The following is a 7,911-nucleotide window of genomic DNA, read 5'->3' on the forward strand; positions in this document are numbered from 1 at the left end:
CAGAGGGCTGTGCTGCCATTCAGAGAGACCTGGACAGGCTGGAGAGCTGGGTGGAGAGGAACCTCCTGAGGTTCAACAAGGGCAAGTGCAGAGTCCTTCACCTAAGGAAAAATAACCCTAGGCACCAGTACAAGCTGGGGGCTGGCCTTCTGGAGAGCAGCTCTGCAGAGAAGAACCTGGGAGTGCTGGTGGATGACATGTTGACCATGAGCCAGCAATGTGCCCTTGTGGCCAAGAAGGTATCCTTGGGTGCATTGGGAAGAGTGTTGCCAGCAGGTCAAGGGAGGTGATCCTGCCTCTCTCTTCAGCCCTGCGGAGGCCACATCTGGAGTACTGCATCCAGTTTTGGGCTCCCCAATATGAGAGAGACATGGAGCTACTGGAGAGAGTCCAGCATAGGGCTGTGAGGATAATTAGGGGACTGGAGCATCTGCCCTCTGAGGAACGGCTGCGAGAGCTGGGCCTCTTCAGCCTGGGGAAGACAAGACTATCAATGTCTACAAATACCTTAAGGGGTAGTATCAAGGGGAAGGGGCCAGACTCTTTTCAGTGGTGCCCAGTGACAGGACAAGAGGTGATGGGCACAAACTGAGACAYAGGAAGTTCCACCTGAATATGAGGAAGGTCTTCTTTCCTGTGAGAGTGACAGTGCACTGCAATAGGTTACCCAGAGAGGTTGCGAAGTCTCCTTCTCTGGAGATACTCAAAACCCGCCTGGAAGTGAGCTTGTGCAATGTGCTCTAAGTGACCCTATTTGAGCAGGAGTTTTGAACTATATGATCTCCAAAGGTCCCGTCCAACCTCAACCACTCTGTGATTCTGTGAGGGAGCACCTCCACCCTTTCTGTTTAAATTATTCTACTTTACAAGGGAAAAAAAAAATCAGGATTTGCTGAGCAAAGAGACAAGAGCGAAAATGAATCACCAGTTGAGTGACAAGTGTATTCTACTGTGAGAGAAAGAGTTTGAGCTTCCAGTTCCTATTTAGAAGACTCTGTAGTTTATATATTTGTGCAATGGACACTTCAACTGACACCCCAGTGCTCCCACCACTGTAACACTGAACCAGTTAGCTGCCAATCAGACTACCAGATTAGTATACGTACTTTTTTCGGATGTCACCTCTGGTTTCCATAGAAACTGTTTTAAGCCTCATCCTCTCTCAATTATAACTACTTATAATTTCTCCACCCTTATAAGATCATTTGTAGTTCCCATGGTAATCACTGCAAATGTATGAACTCTCAAGTATTGTTTCTTAATCAGAGTCTTCACCAATAGCAATGTCCTACCAGAGCAGTACAGAGCAGAAAAGGCTCCAATCCTCTTTTTGAGAGAGGGCAAAGGAGTGTATCCCTGATCCATCCATAAGGCAATGTGTCACAAACCCAGACTAAGTAAGTCCTCTTAACTCTGACATCAATATTTTGATCACTGTAGATTTCACCGTATTCACAGAGCATGCTACAATGTCACCTTTTCAATGACTGTAAAATTGAGGCAGAATTATACTGATTTTGCCTAAGATAGTTCCATAGGTTAAATTATTGCAACAAACCTGGTAGAAAAGTTCATAGAATCAGTAAGGTTGGAAGGGACCTCTGGAAATCATCTAGTCCAACTCCCCTGCTCAGCAGGGTCACCTAGAGCATGGTAGACAGGGTTGCATCTAGGCAAGCCTTGAAGATCTCCAGAGAAGGAGACTCCACAACCTCTCTGGGAAACCTGGTCCAGTGCTCTGTCACTCTCACAGGGAAGAAATTCCCCCTCGCGCTCAGGCCGAACTTCCTGTGCTTCAATTTCTGCCCATTGCCTCTTGTCCTGTCACACGGGACAACTGAAAAGAGTYTGKCCYYRTCCCCYYGAYACCCTCCCTTCAGGTACTTGTACACATTGATCAGATYCCCCCTCAGTCTTCTCTTCCCCAGGCTAAACAGGCCCAGCTCTCACAGCCGTTCCTCACAGGGCAGGTGCTCCAGCCCTCTGATCATCCTCGTAGCCCTACGCTGGACTCTCTCCAGTAGTTCCCTGTCTCTCTTGTGCTGGGGAGCCCAGAACTGGACACAGGACTCAAGATGAGGCCTCCGCAGGGCTGAGGAGAGGGGCAGGATCACCTCCCTYSACCKGMTGGCAACACTCTTCCTAATGCACCCCAGGAGACCATTGGCCTTCCTGGCCACAAGGGCACATTGCTGACTCATGGTCAACATGTCATCCACCAGCACTCCCAGGTTCTTCTCTGCAGAGCTGCTCTCCAGAAGGCCAGCCCCCAGCTTGTACTGGTGCCTAGGGTTATTTTTCCTTAGGTGAAGGACTCTGCACTTGCCCTTGTTGAACCTCAGGAGGTTCCTCTCCACCCAGCTCTCCAGCCTGTCCAGGTCTCTCTGAATGGCAGCACAGCCCTCTGGTGTGTCAGCCACTTCTCCCAGCTTGTTATCATCAGCAAACTTGCTGAGGAGGCACTCCATCCCCTCATCCAAGTCATTGATGAAGAAGTTGAACAGGATGGGACCCAGCACTGAGCCCTGGGGGACACCACTAGCCACAGGCCTCCAACTAGACTCCATGCCACTGATGACGACCCTCTGAGCTCTGCCTTTCAGCCACTTCTCAATCCACCTGACTGTCCACTTGTCTAACCCACACTTCCAGAGCTTCTCTAGGAGCATGTTATGGGAGACAGTGTCAAAAGCCTTGCTGAAGTCAAGGTACACAATGTCCACTGCTCTCCCCTAATCTACCCAGCCAGTCACTCCATCCTAGAAGGCTATCAGGTTGGTTAAGCAGGATTTCCCCTTGGTGAATCCATGCTGGCTACTCCTGATCACCTTCTTTTCCTCCATATGTCTGGAGATGACATCTAGAATGAGCTGTTCCACCACCTTTCCAAGGATGGAGGTGAGGCTGACTGGCCTGTGGTTGCCTGGGTCGTCCTTCTTGCCCTTCTTGAAGACTGGAGTGACATTGGCTTTCTTCCAGTGCTCAGATACCTCTCCAGTTCTCCAGGACCTTTCAAAGATGATGGAGAACGGCTTGGCAACAACATCTGCCAGCTCCCTCTGTACCTCATGTCTCCTTAGCTCCTGTCCAGTTCCCTTTCCACTGGAACAGCACCATGCACTCATTGAGGAAAAACAGATACCAATGGTCCAAATGCCCCACATACCTCCAAGTTCTGTTTAGAGTTTAAAATGCCACAAAGCCACTGGGAGAAAAAATTATCTGTTATACACACACATGCTACATTGACAAAGCATGCTGATACTCTCTCCTTAAAGGCTAAATAGTTATTTCCATCACTATAAATGTGCCAGCCTGTGACAATTTGTTCCATGATGTTTCCAGACTTAGACGGCTTCCTTTGACACTGAAAGAGTGGTGTAGTTGATCTTAGCTCATTCTTTGAAAAATCAGCCCACATTGCACCACTTCTGTGACAGTGGTACTTCTGCTGCTCTGATCTCGTTTTCAAGGTTCAGAATCAAGGCCTGTAGGTAATGTCCTTGGGCCTTTCAGCATTTTGGCAACTGCAATCTTTATTCATCTGTAATTCTACTGGACACTTYTTCATCAAAACACTAGTAATGCTTTTCTGTTATAACTCATTTCTAACTTCTTCCTATACAAACCAACTGATGCAAACTGGTATCAGCTGACACAAACCAACTGTGTTTCAAATTTCAATTTAAAACAAAATGCAGAGAGGCCCACCTGACTTCTGGCTGTAGAAGGCATTGCTTGATATGTTGAAATCCTGGCCCCATTTGCCCTAGTGAAGCCAGGACTTCACCCTGGGGTTTCAAGTTGAGAGGGAGCCATTGTAACCATTTATCACTAGCTTCTATCCCATAATGTTGTGCTCAGTTCCCCCCTTCTCTTTGAAACAGGTCATGCCTTTTGGAAAGATACCAGCTGTTGATTTAAAAGCTTTGAATAATAGACCATCTTCTTGTCCCTAAAGAACTGGCCCTAGTGGATATTTAGTAAAGATAAGCTCTTTCGTTCCAGTAAGATATGCTACATGACATGTACAGATCCCGCAAAAGTGACTGTCTTGTACATCCCTGTAGTGTTCAATGTGCCCCTACTTCTACTCCCTCAGTACAATGTATCATCCCACTAAGATGTCTCAAACAGCTGTTTTTCAGGGTGAATCTTACTGCATCTTTGAAATGTGAACTTTCTTTCTCAAAGTGATATTAGTCCAAGGTCTGGGCTGGTTGATATGTTCCTGGATGTGACTGTATGAATGGTGTTATGCATTGGAGATTAGATATGTGTAGGGACCTCTTGTTTAAAAAGCAGGATGTTATATGCAACTCTCTGCAGAAAGGGTTCATTCATGGAGAAAATAATAGATTATTAACAGTTATTTCATGAAGAATCACTCCCTTAGCTCATCAGGTTAGGGCTTTCTCCCATGCCAATAAACATCTGAGGTTCATAGCTTGTTGGTGCCACATGCTGGGGTTGCTCCTTACTCTTCGCAAGATCAATTTTCAAGGCGGGATGAGAGCTGCCTACTGGAAACTTCTTCAACAGCCTATTCTCTCTATGGTTGGCTATAGTCAGAGATTTCCCATCAAAGGGAATTGAATTTATTTTAGTTTATGTAACTAGTAGGCCCTAGGAGTTGTTTGACACTGTTAATACTAAGCAGGGTATCATTTTATTTTATAAACATATTTTATAAACATTTAAAATAACAGCATCCTAGGGGCGTTATGACACATGAAAATCTAAGAGAAAGTTCTGTAGCTATGCATTCAAAACCAGTAGGCATCTTGGAAGACTTTGACATTTTTTTGTGTCAAAAAAGGTTAAATGAATATCTGATAATTATGTAACTGAATACTGGCATCCATCTGATACTCAAGTAACAGATACTTGGAACCTATACCAGATCAAAGAGTGGGAAATAACATTTCGCTTATATGTTGAAGAGCCGGTGTGATGTCACAGTCTTCAAGGGTTTTGCAAACTTACCAGCAGAAGGAAACAAATTGCCACAGAGACTTGTTCGCAGCTTTATTAGACATAGATGGTAACACCCACTTTGAAAGAAAATACGAGCACATAGCAATGCAATAGCATTATTTAGATGCTGTCCCAGAAAGCTGGCAACCCATCACAAAGAAAGAATTCTGTTTCACAAAATACCAAAGCCTTGAGTGTTTTTCAACAGTCTAGTGTATCCCCCCAAACAACAACGAGCTTTATAGAAAGAGCACATCCCTTAAAAGGGAGAATTCAATGTCAAAAGATCTCTCAAGCATTTTAGAAGCTCACATGGCCATGCTATTAGAAATAAAAAGTTAAAGAATTCATTGGTATCCTGCCCCTGGGAGACAGGTGATGGTTCTGTATTTATGTTGTATGATTCTCTGTGTATGTATTTTACAGGCGTATATGTCTCGTATGAGACCAGATGCACCTTGGCAAAGGTTGTATCGAAAACTTGCAAGGGACCTCTGCTTTCCACATCTCAGATGTGGCTCTTGGAAATCCTTGTTGAAATGGTCTAGTTTATGCAAAGGGATCTGTTTGATGCCCATGGTAGAATGTGCCTAGCTTGCTGCCAGCGGCACAGTAGTCCTGCTTCCATGCAACCTTGCATTACTCACTTCCATCTCACTCAACCTCAGGTTTGTCTCCTCAAAAGTACTGCCTAGCCTGCTGCAAACAGAAAACAAATAAGGAAGTGAGAGCTGGAGATCAGAAAAAGAATCTTTCACTTAACATCTCAAATTCTWAATGAGTGTTTGTTTCTTAAATTTCCTGTGTTTAACAGGAAACACAGTGTAAGCATTTTACGATCCCCCCAGCAAGGTTTGGAAATAAAAACTGATAGAGGTCAATGAAGTAGGAGAAATTACACCTCTTTGACATAAAAAGCATATTGCAGCTATTGCTGCCTAAGTTTCTCCAAGGCTGAATTAACAAGTGACAGTGCTTTGTTTCGATTACTCTATTAGTTTTTTCTCTGAGTTCATTTGTGGGTCTTGGGCATTTTCCAGTGCAAGACAAAGACACCGTTATACCTATTCTGCAGTCACCTGACCCGGAGGGGGAGCCGGGACCCAGCACTGAGTGCTTGGTCCCTGTAGCRTTGTAAAGAGAGATTGGATAACTCTGCGTCTTTTCTCACCCTTTCCTCACACTGATGGAGAATTCCTCCGTCTCCTCTTGAATGCTGCCCCCCAAGGGAGGCAGGTAGGTCCATCCTATGAAAGACAGGAGCGGGACTAGCCCCCCCCCCTTTTTTTAGAGAAATACTCATACAACACACACTTGTAACGTTGTTTAGCAGAGATGCTGRGATCAGTGCTTCACTCAAACCAAAGAGTATCTCACCCATCTCTCTTGCTTCCCAAAAGGATGCTGTATACCAAGATACAGAGGGATACGTTTGGGGAGGTGGTCTCCACCCCATATGCCAGAAACCAAAGAAAACAAGCCTCACTGGCCCATAGGYTGGAAGCCCAAGAAGGAAGAGGGCTAGAGCCTGCTCATGACAGCACTTCCTGGGAAATGGGAAGGCCTGGTTCCTGTCACTGCCTTTGCATCTGTTAGATGTAAAGCATATGACCAGACCTTCCCTGAGGAAGGCCAGAAACTAGGTCTTACCCTTCCAGATAAGGCAAAGAGTGTAGACCTTTTGCTGAATCCCAAGTGGATTTTGGTGCAGATTCCTGTTTTGACTGCTGTTCTGGATGTGAACAGAGCAAAATTTCAAGTACCTGAAAAATTTTAATGCCAAATAAGCAGACRCTAGAAGATGTGTACTTCCAGGGGGAGTCAATCACGGGGTTTTAAGGATACAGATTGGGACTTAGGCACTTTTTGATTCTTGCTTGTCATGATTATCTTCTTACTCCAAGAGCGAACTCCTGCCATTTTCACAGTTGCAAATCCTGCCTTCCCTATGGTTGCACCGGTTTATCTGTGCAGATGCAAATCTCAAGGATAGGCAGCAAAAAAATCTCCCAGCATTTGGAAGCTGGTATTGGTGAACTGATTCCAATCTGAAAATGGAGCATGCAGTTCCACTGTAAATTGAACCAACATAAGATGGGGTTACTGTGGCCTCAACCAAGTGCTGGCACTCAGAAAATAATGAGATAACCTAGTCTAGGGCCCAGCAGAAAACTAAACCTTTGGAAAAAAGTGATAAACTTATATCCAGATCAGTGTCTGAACTGAGTCACCATGCAGCACCCACACAGGACAAGGAATGGGATTCCAGCCACCCAGTCTTAAATTAGGTTGGGCAGTAGAGGTGCTAAGAACTTCCCTGTTATAAATCCACAGGTTTTGCATCGTGTCAGCTGCACTTGTAGCTAAAAACACAATATTGCAAAGCCTGATTTTAATTCAGATTCWGAGAATGAATGGGTACGTATATACTTCCATATAGCATGAGAGATTCTGTTCATAATTGCATGGGTGGCTTTACTTACATCTTTGTCAATGAGATCAGAATCTTGTCCAAAATATTCAGCTTTTATGCTGGCTAGCAAAAATTTTCACGTTCTAACTGGATCTGTCTTAAAAATCACCTTGACAGTCCTCTTAATTCAACATAATAGGGTTCTTTACAGAAAGACTTGTCTCTCATCTGATGCAAAAGAATGGACAAGATATAACCTAAAAGGATTTTATGTCTATGAAAAATTCAATTCTTGACCCTTTTTTAATTCTTCTGTGACTCCACCCATTCAGTAGCAGTTATATATTGAGAATTAAGGAGATTTCTCTCCATTAGCTCCCCAGATCTCTTTGCTAGTCAGTATGCTGCGACATCCTCCTAGTTAGCATATTCCCTCTTTATATTCCTTGCTCCAAGACTCATTATTCTACATTTATCTGCACTGAACTGAATTTGTCATCTTTTTGCCCAATTACTTAAAT

Source organism: Rhea americana, unplaced genomic scaffold (assembly GCF_003343005.1).
Source record: "Rhea americana isolate MKP2758 unplaced genomic scaffold, rheAme1 scaffold_0, whole genome shotgun sequence".
NCBI lineage: Eukaryota > Metazoa > Chordata > Aves > Rheiformes > Rheidae > Rhea > Rhea americana.